This window comes from Gopherus flavomarginatus, chromosome 1 (genome assembly GCF_025201925.1).
Source record: "Gopherus flavomarginatus isolate rGopFla2 chromosome 1, rGopFla2.mat.asm, whole genome shotgun sequence".
Classification (NCBI taxonomy): domain Eukaryota; kingdom Metazoa; phylum Chordata; order Testudines; family Testudinidae; genus Gopherus; species Gopherus flavomarginatus.
In genome coordinates, this window is record NC_066617.1 from 29,938,564 (window position 1) to 29,951,108 (window position 12,545).

Consider the following 12,545-nt stretch of genomic DNA (forward strand, 5'->3'; position numbering starts at 1 on the left):
ATGGGTCTGCCATTCCCAGTCCCTATTTAAACCTAAGTTGATTGTATCTAGTTTGCATATCAATTCCAGCTCAGCAGTTTCTTGTTGGAGTCTGTTTTTGAAGCTTTTCTGTTGCAAAATTGCCACTCGCCGTTCTGTCATTGAATGACCAGACAGGTTTAAATGTTCTCTTACTGGTTTTTGAGTGTTAAGAATCCTGATGCCAGATCTTGTGTCCATTAATTCTTTTGCGTAGAGACTGTCTGGTTTGGCCAATGTACATGGCAGAGGGGCATTGCTGGCACATGATGGCATATATCACATTGGTAGATGTGCAGGTGAATGAGCCCCTGATGATATGGCTGATGTGATTAGGTCCTATGATGATGTCACTTGAATAGATATGTGGACAGAGTTGGCATCGGTACAAAAACTATTTTAATTAGAGCTATGAGTTTTACATAATAATTAGGCCAGTACAATCCTCAAGATAGATGCAGTTACACTGGTTCAAAGGTGCATTATATCTGGATAACTTATTCCCATAAGGGAAGGGGAATAAGTTATACTAGTACACGTACATCCATAGTGCTACAGCTGTACCCGCAAAAGGAAGGTTATATTGCTTTAACTATACTGGTATAATTAAAGCTGTCCAACTTTTGCGTGTAGACAAGCCCGCACTGTTTGAACTATGTACTGATATCTACGACATACAGAGGTGCAGGAGTGATGACCTGGGAGTTAAATTTAAAAAGTCTTAAGTCACACATGAGTCAAACAGAGACATTTGCTAGAGTTACAAAACAAAAATATCTATATCCTTAAAAAATAGGACTGAAGTTACAGCTGTACTGGAGGAGTGACAGGTTCAGGCCACAAAGATAAATTTTGATAAACTACTAAGGTGTCAGATAAACTGGAAATAAAAATAGGCACATGGCCAAAAATAATCAATGTAAGTATCTAAATACCAAATCATAATACAAATACATAATACAAATATATCAGTAACACTATACTGTTGGCCTTAAGATCAGAAATGGGCTATTGAGTGAATAATGTTGACAGAAATCAAAGAGGCATCTAAATCTAATAAAATAGTAATTACCCATATATAATCTGGTCAAATGTCACAGTGGGTGTAGAAAAGCAATTTCTCAACACCTCAAACAGTTACATCTTGCAACAGTTAGTTCTAGAAGGGAGTAGCTATTTCTTCACTGAGGTCGTGCCTAGTCTAGAGAGATTTGCACGAGTACCACTATTTACAACAGTACCAACCCCTAATGCACACAACTGCACCAGCTACAACAAAAAACCATAAACCTGTGGCTTGCACCAGCGTGCCTTACCTCAGCAGGTGAACTAGCACTGATGCAAGCCCCGTGTCAAAGGGGTGCAGGCAGCACCTCCATGGGGGTGGGCGGAATTGTACTGGCGTAGGGGTACGTATACAAAACCTGCGCTACAGACCGCGCCTCACTCCGAAGTCACAGACAGGATTTGTTTCAGCAAGTAGGAACATAGCAGACCGGGCCATACCAAAACCCAGCACTGCCACAACACTTGAGAAAGGGGGATTTAAAACTCCATCGCGCCCTCCCCCATTCCTCAGGGCTCTCCTGTGCTCTGCACTCCCCCGCCTGCCCGCCCCCTGCGCGGGTCACAGGGGATGCCCTGGGCTTTCCCCCGCGCTGTCCTTCCGCCGGGCGTTGCCCTGCAGAGCTGTTCCGCGCCCGGCCCGGGCTGCCAGTGCCCTGCCCCGGCTCCAGGCCCTGGCCCGTGCGCGGCACTCGCAGTAGCTGCCAGGTGCGGGCCGGGCACCACAGGGCCGCTCCCGCCCAGAGGCTCGGCGCCGAGCTGGACCGAGCGGCTGCAGCTGCCCGCCGCGGCTCCGGGGGAGGGTTCCGCAGCCGGCTGCCCAGCGCGCCGGGAGTGGGACAGGCGGCGCCTGGAGCTCCGGGACTGCCGGCGCCAGGCTCCCCTCCGCCCGCGGGTCCTGCCCGCCTCCCGGCTGGGGAAACACCTGCGCGGAGCCGGTGAGTAGCGACAAGCGGGGCTCGCCCCTGGCTCCAGCTGAACAGGCTCGTTTGTTTCCTCCCTGCCTCTGCGGGCTCCAGGCAGCTGCTGGAACACGCACCTCCCCCTGCGGTCAGGGGATGCCGGGGGGACGGGGAGTAGGAGGCGGGTTGTTGTAACAGCTGGACTCGAGGTGCAGCAGCCCTGGAGCAGGGGGGCGGCCTTGGGTGCAAATGATACCCCGGGGGGCAGGTGTGGGCCTTAGAAAAAATGGGTTTTGCAGCTGTGGTGTAACTCCGACACAACTTGGCTTAAGGGCTTCAAGGCTTGTTTGATTCACTTTTCCTCAGTGAAAGCTATCGCCTAGGCCTACTACTTTTACCTTCTGGGAGTTCCCCGTTCTCAGGCCCTGATCTTGCAATGAGCTCTGTGCAGGTGGACCACTTGCCCGTGCAGAGCCCCACTGAAGTCAAGGGATAGGGGTCAGATCACATTGCAGAAGCCTTCCTTACTTTCCCGCTGACATAAGCAATCTTGAAAAAAATCTTAATGTAGACAAAGCCAAACAGAAACGCACTAACCAGTGGGTACAGCTCTAACAGTTGTAACACTAATGTACTGTACACAAAGACTGGGTAGGGTCAGGGATTTTTGGCCCCTAATTTTCTAACACTGGTGTAGTTCAATCCTATGAGATTGGTTTATTGTTAGTTCACAAGATCTGGAAGTGTATCCTGCACACAGGTTGGCCATTCTTACAGTTAGCAGGTGTATATGCTTTTAAACTCCAGAGTGACTGCTGTAGATTTTAGAATCTAAGGAATTTCTTCTAAATCTGCATAGTGACCATTGTAGAATGTATGAGTTGTGGTTTGACTGCTGTGGTGTTCTAAATTCCGTAGCAGTAAATACAGACCTTCTACGCTTTGGAAAAATTAATATGGAAGCATATGTAAATATTTCTTAATATAAATGACAAAATAGGTTAGACTGTTTAAAACCTAGGAAAATTGAAGACTGATATGTTAATTACAATACAGTTAAGGTTAACCGTTAATTTAATGTGTCATTATCAATGTTTTAAGTTTAAATTTATTTTTTATTTTTTTCTTGCAGTTTTTTTTCTTCCTGTAACAATTTAAACTCTGTCTCATTACTCTCAATTTATTTAAGCCCTGATCCTGCAAATGCTTACGCATGCAGGTAACTTTACCCAAAGAGACTATCTATTTGCATAACTGGGAGTGTAGATTAAATTCTTCAAATCAGGGACTGAGTCTTCCTACATATTGTATGGTGCCAAATAGAATAGGGCCCTAATCCTGATATGCTATAGCTCAAACAGAAGTTATGGGCTTGATGCAGAAATTATTGCGTGAAGTTCTTTGGCCTATGTTATGCAGGAGGTCAGACTGGATGCTCATAATGGTCCCTACTTGCCTTAAAATATATTAATCTGATCTACTGCAGTATAAATATTAAACACTAATAAATGGATTTTCTCATCTAACAAATAATGTCTGTTGTGTCCATCCTATACATATAGAGGCCATAAATCTTCCAATTATTGTACATGCCCTTGTGATTTCCCTGTAGCTGGCATAAGAGGGGAGTGTTGGTGGAGACTAAATCACCATGCGACTGAAGACCAGAGTGTTGTAAATAAAATACACAATAGGAAGAAGTAGGCAGTAAACAGAATGCTGCAGGGACCTTCATTGTGAATTTCCTTACTTTCAAACTTTTGTTTGCTTTTGTGCAATATCACTCTATTATTAAAGTTATGTATAATTATTTATAATCTTACTATATTTTATTCAAGATATGTGTTTGAAATTATGGAGGCTGCTAAAAGTTTTAGCTCATTTCAGAGTCTGCCACCAAACCTCCCCTTTGACTAGAGATCTAAACATCTTTAAATCTCCAGTGAGCCCAAACATGCTGAGGAACTAGGGTAGCTTTTAGAGAATTTGATTCACTCAAAGTCCTATTGATAAGAAGCATGAATGTGTATGTGCCAGTTGTCTAGCATACTTTCTAGTGGGTACCAGAATTCACCTGGTTCATCTGAGAGTTAGTAATTTTCTAAGGGGTTTGACATAATGGGTATGGGTACATACAGATTTGTGTTTTACAATATCTTATTTGCATAGTTCCGCATTGGATCGTAACAGATGTGGAAAAATCAGTACCCCTGCAACAGAAGGATACAATCCCCTGATACAGAATGTATTAGATATTACATTTCTGTGTCTGCATGGGAAAGACCCATGAAAACAACCCAAGTTGTGTATTTAAACCAGTATAGTTACACCAGTATAATCCTCCATGTAGACATCCTTATTCTGCTACAGAGTGCCTTTTTTTAGTTTAGTTTAGTTGTTTGGGAAATTAAACTGAAAAAAAGCCACTCCTATACCAAAATAAAAGTTTTTCATATGGTGGGTTATGACAGTATGACTTTATCAGTATAACTGGTAAAACATTCCCACATGGACAAGCTCTAATAGTTGCACTTGATTTTATTCAAAAAGCGAAGTTCAATAGATGTTGTGACTATTTTATGGTACAAAATATACAATTAAAAGCCATAATAGTAATAACACATTGTCCTTCTATATAATCTTTCATCAGATCTTCTCAAAACACTTTACAAATGCTAATTATCAATTAAACCTCACAACATCATTAAGAACTAGATTAGTAGTATGCCTGTATTGGGTAAACTGCAGCACTAAGAGATTAAGTAACTTGCCCAAGGCATATCTATATTTCTATTGACTAGAATTAGATTTATCCCTGGTATAACTCTTTTGGCCTGAGGAGTCCATGTTTCCAGTCCCCGCCACTAGCAATGGATGGCAGGACCATTAGATTATCACACAATACTGCCACCCCTGTCCTTTCCAAATGGATGAGTCCAAAAAATATTTGTAATGGCTAGGCAGTGTATAGATTTGCTGTCTGTTATGCAAGATGACAACCAGTCTGATCAGCTGGTTGATGTTTATCAGAATAATTGACCAGGAAATGGTGTGTTTTTGTTTTGGAGGAATTGATCTTTAAACACATGCCAGCCAACTGTAAAAATGTTAGGACTGGTTCTTGCTGGCTTTTGCCAGATCTAAGGAGGCACAGCCATTGAGATCCTGCTGAATCCAAGTATATTTAATAAAGTCAGGGCAATGGGATTCCATTAGATCCAAGAATGTTTAGGTAAAACATATATGGGTCCATTGACATAAAAACTCACAGCTAGTAGTTTGTGATTAGTACACATTCTTTCATTTTACAAATTTTCATTAGTACACATTCTTTCATTTTACAAATTTACACTATGGTCGACCTAAGTTATGCAACTCCAGCTACGTGAATAACGTAGCTGACATCGACGTACCTTTGATCGACCTTTTGCAGTGTCTATACCACGCTGGGTCGACAGGAGAATCTCTCTTGTCAACTAACCTTACGCTTCTCTTTCCCGTGGAGTACCTGAGTTGATGGAGAATGATCGGCAGTCTTTTTAGCAGGTCTTACCCCCGGTGGATCGATCACCACACGTCGATCCCCCGGTAAGTGGAGTCAAGCCCTATGATATGTAGAGACAGATTTTTTTCCAACTATATTACAAAGTGTATAGTAATTATATTAAAATTATCTGAAAGAATGTTAAGGCTGCAAGTGAAGCACTCAGAAGTTAGGGAAAGCTAGAATTAAGATTGCCCAGACATGTTTCTGTGATGTTCCCCAGGGTACAGTATGGACTGTTGGACAGCTGTGTCCGCTCAGTTCTCCAACCTGAGGTGCTTTTTACACTGCTTTGCTGTGAGAGCAACCGCTCCTGGTCTGCTCACACCCAGCCTCCAGCATGTAAATTACCCCTAGCTATACTGAAAGAGTGCTTTAGTCAGCCAGCCAGCCACCCTTGAATGATACTGCAGGGCAACACCAGCAAATTCCCAGTTCCAGACTTTCCTCCAGTAATGTGCGTCTTGTATTACCCAGTACTTTCCTGAACAATACAAGCTCATATAAAGTCAATCATTTCATTAATAGAGATTGATATGCACAAACATTGTTCTCTCAAATGGAGTTTCCCAAACACTTTAATCCAAACACACACACGCTGCAATAAAACAAGTTTATTAACTGCAGAAAGAAAGATTTTAAGTGATTACAAGTAATGAAGCATAAAAGTCAGAATTGGTTAGAAAGAAATAACTGGTAGAACACAATACCTAATTTAACAAGATAAGTGAATTTAAACAAAAAGATTTCTCTCACCACATGCTTACAGCAGTCTGGGTGGATTTCTTTCAGCCAGGACGCCTCTCTGAGTTCAGTGATGCTTCTTTTGTCTTTCAAGTGTTATTGAGGCCATGAGTAGAGATGAAGGGAGAGAGGTGATTTGGGGCCTCTGTTCCTCATTTTTAATATCTCTCTCCTCTTTGAGAATCATTTCCAGCTGGGGTTCAGGTGGCTGCTGGGGTTCAGGTGTTTGCTCAGGAACCTTGAGCTGTTCCATGCCAAGATGTAAATTTCTCACTCACACCCTACTTCCTGCCAAAGAATGGCCACTTAACCAGGTGATAGTCCATTTGATTTTGTTGACACCTGGCTGAGGCATCAGTTTGCCTTTTGTCTCTGAGGAACTGGTTAGTGCCTGCTTTTCTAAACTTGGAGTATGTCTCAGCAATGTCATACAGTAGAGTCTTATAACTTTACATACAATGTTGTCACACATATTTTATCAGGACAATAATGTTCAGCAAATTCTGAGTTTTCAAATGATACCTCACAAGGCATACTTTGTACAAATTGATCATAGTCTTGTAAAAAGGATGAACATAAGGGTACACACTTTCACAGTTTCCCCCTCACCTGGTATATTTCTGTCCCTGTCATTGCCTGCTCCTCTTCTCTTTGGGTGTGAGTCAGGCTGCTTCCCTGCTTTCAGTTCTGGTGCTCAGCACCAGAGTGGCCCTGTCATCTAAAAGGAGCAATTGCAGGAAAAGTCTTGCTCCGCTCTGACAGAATCTTCAGAGATTTAGCTACCAAACTCCAACAAACCTCATGTACAAATGGTGATTTGCAGAGGCTTATTTGGCTAATTTGAGTGAATTTTTATGGGGTTAGGAAAAAAAAACCACTTCCATGACCCCAGAGCAACCTCTTCCCCACTTGCCAAATTTCAGGTCCTTGCTTCAAAGGTTTGAGGTGCTAGAACTTCTCAACCAAAAGGATTAGGAATTTTTTTAACATTAGCATTGGGATTCCCTCCGAGACCTTTTGTACTCAGCTTATCCAGAACACCTTGTCCATTTCTGGGAGAACACTTCATCCAGGTCTCTGGGATCCAAAACATTCAATTTGACTCTGGATTTCATCACTCAAGTTCCTATAGCAAAGCTACATTGAGTTGATCAGACTCACGCGTACAGGTTGGATATAGGGCAAACCACACATCCAAAGTTACACAGACAACCTCTTCCTTTCTGCATGTTTGTAAATTACATTGCATTTGCTACTTATTAAATCGTACATTTTTGGATTGGCTTGTTTACTTTGCAGGAACCAGTACCTATACAGCATGCTCTTCGTGTGGGCTCTTCACGTGGAACCTGATCTTTACGTTCCAGGTTTATCTTGTCTATAGCCCCTATCATCAAGGTGTTAATGCTTATCTTAGCTAGCACAGACATCCTGACTCCAGCATCCTGTTTGTCAAGCCCCTTTTTACAACTTAACCTTCCCAATTATGCCCACTAAGAAATGAGACAAGTTACTTATATCAAGCCAAGACTACAATTAACAAAACAGCATATTTCCTCCCAAACTCATTTTCTGAAGCAGCTGAACTTTAAAAATAAATTAGTCTGAGTCTGACACCCAGCATGGAAAATTTCAGCCCTAACTTTTAAAGTTTGGCAAAGTTAAAATCAACTGAAAACGGCATCTTATAAAGGAAAGTGTTAGACCATCTTAACTATTTGCATCCTTGTCAGCTCTGCCTACAATAGATAAGAATGGCTGAAAGCCATTTCTAGCTGAATGAGGTGATATCTTTTATTGGACCAACTTCTGATGGTGAGAGAGACAAGCTTTCGAGCTTACACACAGTTCTTCAGGTCTTGAAAACTTAAAGTGTCACAACTAAACACAAGATGGAATAGATTGTCTAGCATAAGTAGTTAAAACACATTTCAAGGGACCATTCAAGGTGAACTGGCCTTTTTTGTAGGTAGCTGTGACACTCTGAGTTGGGCCATGTCTACACTTACAAGCTTACAGCAGCACAGCTGTACCAATACAGCTGTGCCACTGTAAGAGCACTCATTTAGCTGTATTACACTGATGGGAGAGAGCTCTCCCATCTACATAATAAAACCAGCTCAATGAGCAGCAGTAGCTATGTTGGCAGGAGTGTCTCACTCCAACATAGTGTTGTGTACATAAGCAGGTGACGGGTTGGACCCTTTGAGAAGCCATCTGATGTGCTGACATGCCACTGAGTCTACCTGTTCTGCCGGGGCCCCCTTTAACCTGTCTTGCTGAGCCAGGCTCTTAAAACCTCCTCTAACACACACACAGGCAGAGCCACACCCAGTTGCAGATCAGCTATGGGAAGACTCAGTTTAAGGGATTTGCTTCAGCACTCAGATGTCCACCTCCCTTGGAGTGCAGACCCAAAGATATATTAGGAAATTTGCCCCCTCCCTCAGTGTCGAGAGAGGTGTGCACATTTCTTACCCCCACAGTTAGAAATTACAGAAACTGGGTTTAATAATAAACAAGACACATTTTATTAACTAGAAAAGGCAGATTTTAAGTGGTAAAAGGGGTAACAAACAGAACAAAGCAGATTACTAAGGAAATTAAATCAAACATGCAAACTAAGCTAGTTTCACTAAAGAAATTGGTTACAAATAATATTTCTCACTCTAGATATTGTTGTAGGCAGTTTGCAGAGCTTCTGTGGTTCAGAGTTCCAGTTATATTCCTTTTCAGACTAGACCCCTGTCTCAGTCTGGACTTCCCTCTTGCCTTCAGTTTTCCTTCTTGGGCAGCCAGGCCATGGAGAGGAGGAATCCTGTTTGCCTTCCTCCCCACCCTTAAATAGGATTTACGTAAGGCAGGAATCCTTTGTTTCCCAAACTTGACCCCCCTTCCCTTACAGTGGAAAGTTACAAGAAGTCCTAGTAATATTTTAGTATCAGGTGACAAGACCACCTGACCCTATAGTATTACAGCATCCATGAGTCAGTGGCAGTATGGAGAGTCCACAGGAAGGCCACACTTTTCAGTCTGTAGTCCTCGCTGATGGGCCATCTGCCCTGTCTCGTTTTTCCATTGTTGTACCTGAAGTGTTAGCAGTGGGCGTCATCCAAAGTAGCATAGTTGAAATGCAGATACATAGTCAATATTCCTAACTTCAGATACAGAAATGATACAGGCATACAAATTGGATAATTGCATTCAGTAAATCATAACCTTTCCAATGATATCGCACATGAGCGATCTTGCATAAAGTATATCTCAGCTATGTCATATACATATCATAAGCATATTTTCATAAAAATTATGGAATGACATGTCACAGAGTGCTTATGCTGAAAAAAATTATGTTGCCTGCGGAAGGATGATTTTTTTCATACTCTTAAGTGACAAAAGTTTTGCCAACATAAGTGCTAGCATAGACATGGCTTAAGTTTCCCAGATATGAAAAAGAACAGTGTAATTCAAAAGCTTCTTTCTCTCATCAACGGAATTTGGTAAAGTAAAAGATATCACCTCACCCACCTTGTCTTCTAATATCCTGGGACCAACATGGCTACAACAACTCTGCATATTACTAGCTGAAGGCTTTTCAGTGGCCTCATTGTGTTCCTTAACAGAGTTGCTATTTTGGGTCTTAAACCATGATGGCGCTGCTATGAATAAGGTGAATTATTTACTGTGAAGATTTTTTTTCACCTCTGTGAAGTGTTAATTTGAGAGCCTAGGGGTATGTCTACACTTAAACTGCTACCGCGTCACAGCTACAGCAACGCAGCTGCATCACTGTGTGCTTCAGCATAGACTCTACCTACACTGCCAGGAGGGGTTCTCCCATCAGCGCTGGTAATCCTCCTCCCCAGGACACGATTCTTCCATCGACCTAGTGCTGTCACATCAGGTGTTAGGTCAGCTTAGATATATCTCTTAAGGTTGTGGATTTTCATATCCCTGAGAGACGCAGCTATGCCAATGAAAGTTTGCAATGTAGACAAGCCCAAAGACTGTTTCAGTGTTTTGCCTCATGTGTAGATGGGGCTTGATCTTTCTGGAAACCAGGAAGTTTGTTTAGTGAAGATGGCATCTTAAGTGCTGTTATAACTAAGGTCTAATCTACATTTAAAATTGAAGCCTGGTCTACACTAGCATTTTACATCGGTATAGCCATGTCTCCCAGGGATGTGAAACATCCAAAATGACGTAGCTATACCAACATAACCCCTGGTATAGACTGTGCTAGGTCAGTGGAAGAATTCTTCCATCAAACTAGTTATCACCTCCAGGGGAGGTGGATTACCTGCACCAATGTGAGACTCCCTCATCAGCATAGGTCAGTGGTGGGCAACCTGCGGCCCACAAGGCACATGCGGCCCATCAGTAATCCACTGGCAGGCCACGAGACAGTGTTTACATAGACCATCCGCAGGCACGGCCACCCACAGCTCCCAGTGGCTGTGGTTTGCCATTCCTGGCCAATTGGAGCTGCGGGAAGCAGTAGTCCACACCTCCCTGCGTGCCCGCAGGTTGCCCACTACTGGTGTAGGTAGTGTCCACACTGAAGCATGACAGCACTGCAGCTGTTCTGCTGTATTTAAGAGTAGACAAGCTCCAGACTGACATAGCTACAGCCCTCAAGGGTGTAAAAAATCCACATCCCTGAATGCTGTAGTTATACTGAACTAACTCCTGGTGTAGAGACAACTAGGTCAATGGAAGAATGCTTCTGTCGATGTAGCTACCATTGCTCGGGGAGATGGTGTTCCTACAGCAACAGAAAAAGCCCTTTCATTTCTGTAAACTCTGTCGCCACTATAGGTTATGCCAGCATAGCTATAGCACCATAGCTATGCTGCTATAGTTCCTCTCCCCATATTCTAGACCTAGCATAGGCATGGATGTCTAAGGGCTGGTCTACACTAGGAACTTACATCGGTATAGTTACATCTCTCAGGAGTGTGAAAAATCTCACACCTGTGAGAGACATAGCTATACCAACCTAACCCCTGGTGTAGACAGCACTAGAATAATAGAAGAATTCTTCTGTCATCCTAGCTACAGCTTCTTTGGAAGGTGGATTACTTACGCCAATGGGAGAACCCCTCTTGTTGGCATAGGTAGTGTCCACACTAAACCGCTACAGCGGTGTCACTGTAGTGTTCTAAGTGTATACATACCCTAAGAAAACACTGCTGGAGTTTGATCACCTTTATATTTGTCTGTTGTATACTTTTCTCTCCTCCTCACAGCCGCCATTTTTCCAGAGTGGGTTCTACCTGCTGTTCTCCAAAATAGCCAGCATGTTACTAATAAAGTCCTATGCTGAAAAAGATTAAAATTTGTCCTGTCCCTATATTTTGATTTTTAATTTTTGTTTTCTTACATTCCCCTTCCCCTATGGCATTTTCCATTAACTCCAACCTGAAGGATGTGCATATCTCATAGCTCCTTTAACTTGTGGTATAAGTGGCTGCACAAATCTAGGGTTGAAAGTACATCCTTCAAATTCTTCATGAATCTCAGGCCATCATTCACAGTAGATTTCAATGTGTGTGGAAGTGTTTGTTTATACATTATATATCATATATAAAATGGAGCAGTAGCAATACCTACAGTTAAAGTTCCCTAATGCTTCCCATTTTGACTCACTTTGTCCAGTTATAATTGTGACAAATTTTAACCATTCAAGCTGAAATTCAGAAAATGAAAAATATATGTAATACAAATAACTGATTAATATTCTAGCCATTCATACATATTATATATAATTAAAAGTATAGCTGTTAAGTATAAAATGGTAAATACATTATCAGAAGTTCATATATTACCACAGTCTCTCAGAAATATTGGTATCCCACAACCATACACTTGGTCATCATTTGTAGCACATATATTCGCAGGAAATAACATGGATACCTCAATCTAGTCTTTCGAGAAAGCCAGCTCCATATGGCATCTGTATTGAGATCACGTTCAAAAACTGCAGTTAACAGTGTTTTCCTCAGCAATTGAAATTAGTGGGGGTGTTCAAAAATATAGAGTGTGTGTGTGAGGCTCGATGAGGGGTGAGACCATTGGGGCTAAGATGGGCTGTATGGCACCACAGTAAAAACTGAATAATGTTTCACAACCATTTTATTAGATTTAACTTATGTTTTAAAATCATCACACAGATTAAAGTTGGCTACACAAGCCTACTATGAAGCATGACATCTACGTCCATCTTGGTTTCTTGTTGTAATTTTGCACAACTCTGTTAATGAACTTCTTGA

At 42.2% G+C, this 12,545-nt stretch overlaps 1 protein-coding gene across 3 annotated transcripts in view; it reads left to right on the plus strand.

Moving 5' to 3' along the window:
• The first annotated feature begins 1,931 nt into the window (after positions 1-1,931).
• The window catches only part of PIK3CG (phosphatidylinositol-4,5-bisphosphate 3-kinase catalytic subunit gamma), a 59,663-nt gene continuing 49,049 nt past the window's right edge, over positions 1,932-12,545 (plus strand). For 2 of the 3 annotated variants that reach the window (XM_050925302.1, XM_050925323.1), the window contains exon 1: positions 1,932-2,021. The gene's annotated coding sequence lies outside the window, so the exon portion shown is untranslated. The remainder of the gene's footprint in view (positions 2,022-12,545) is intronic. The other variant, XM_050925318.1, reaches the window with a different exon arrangement.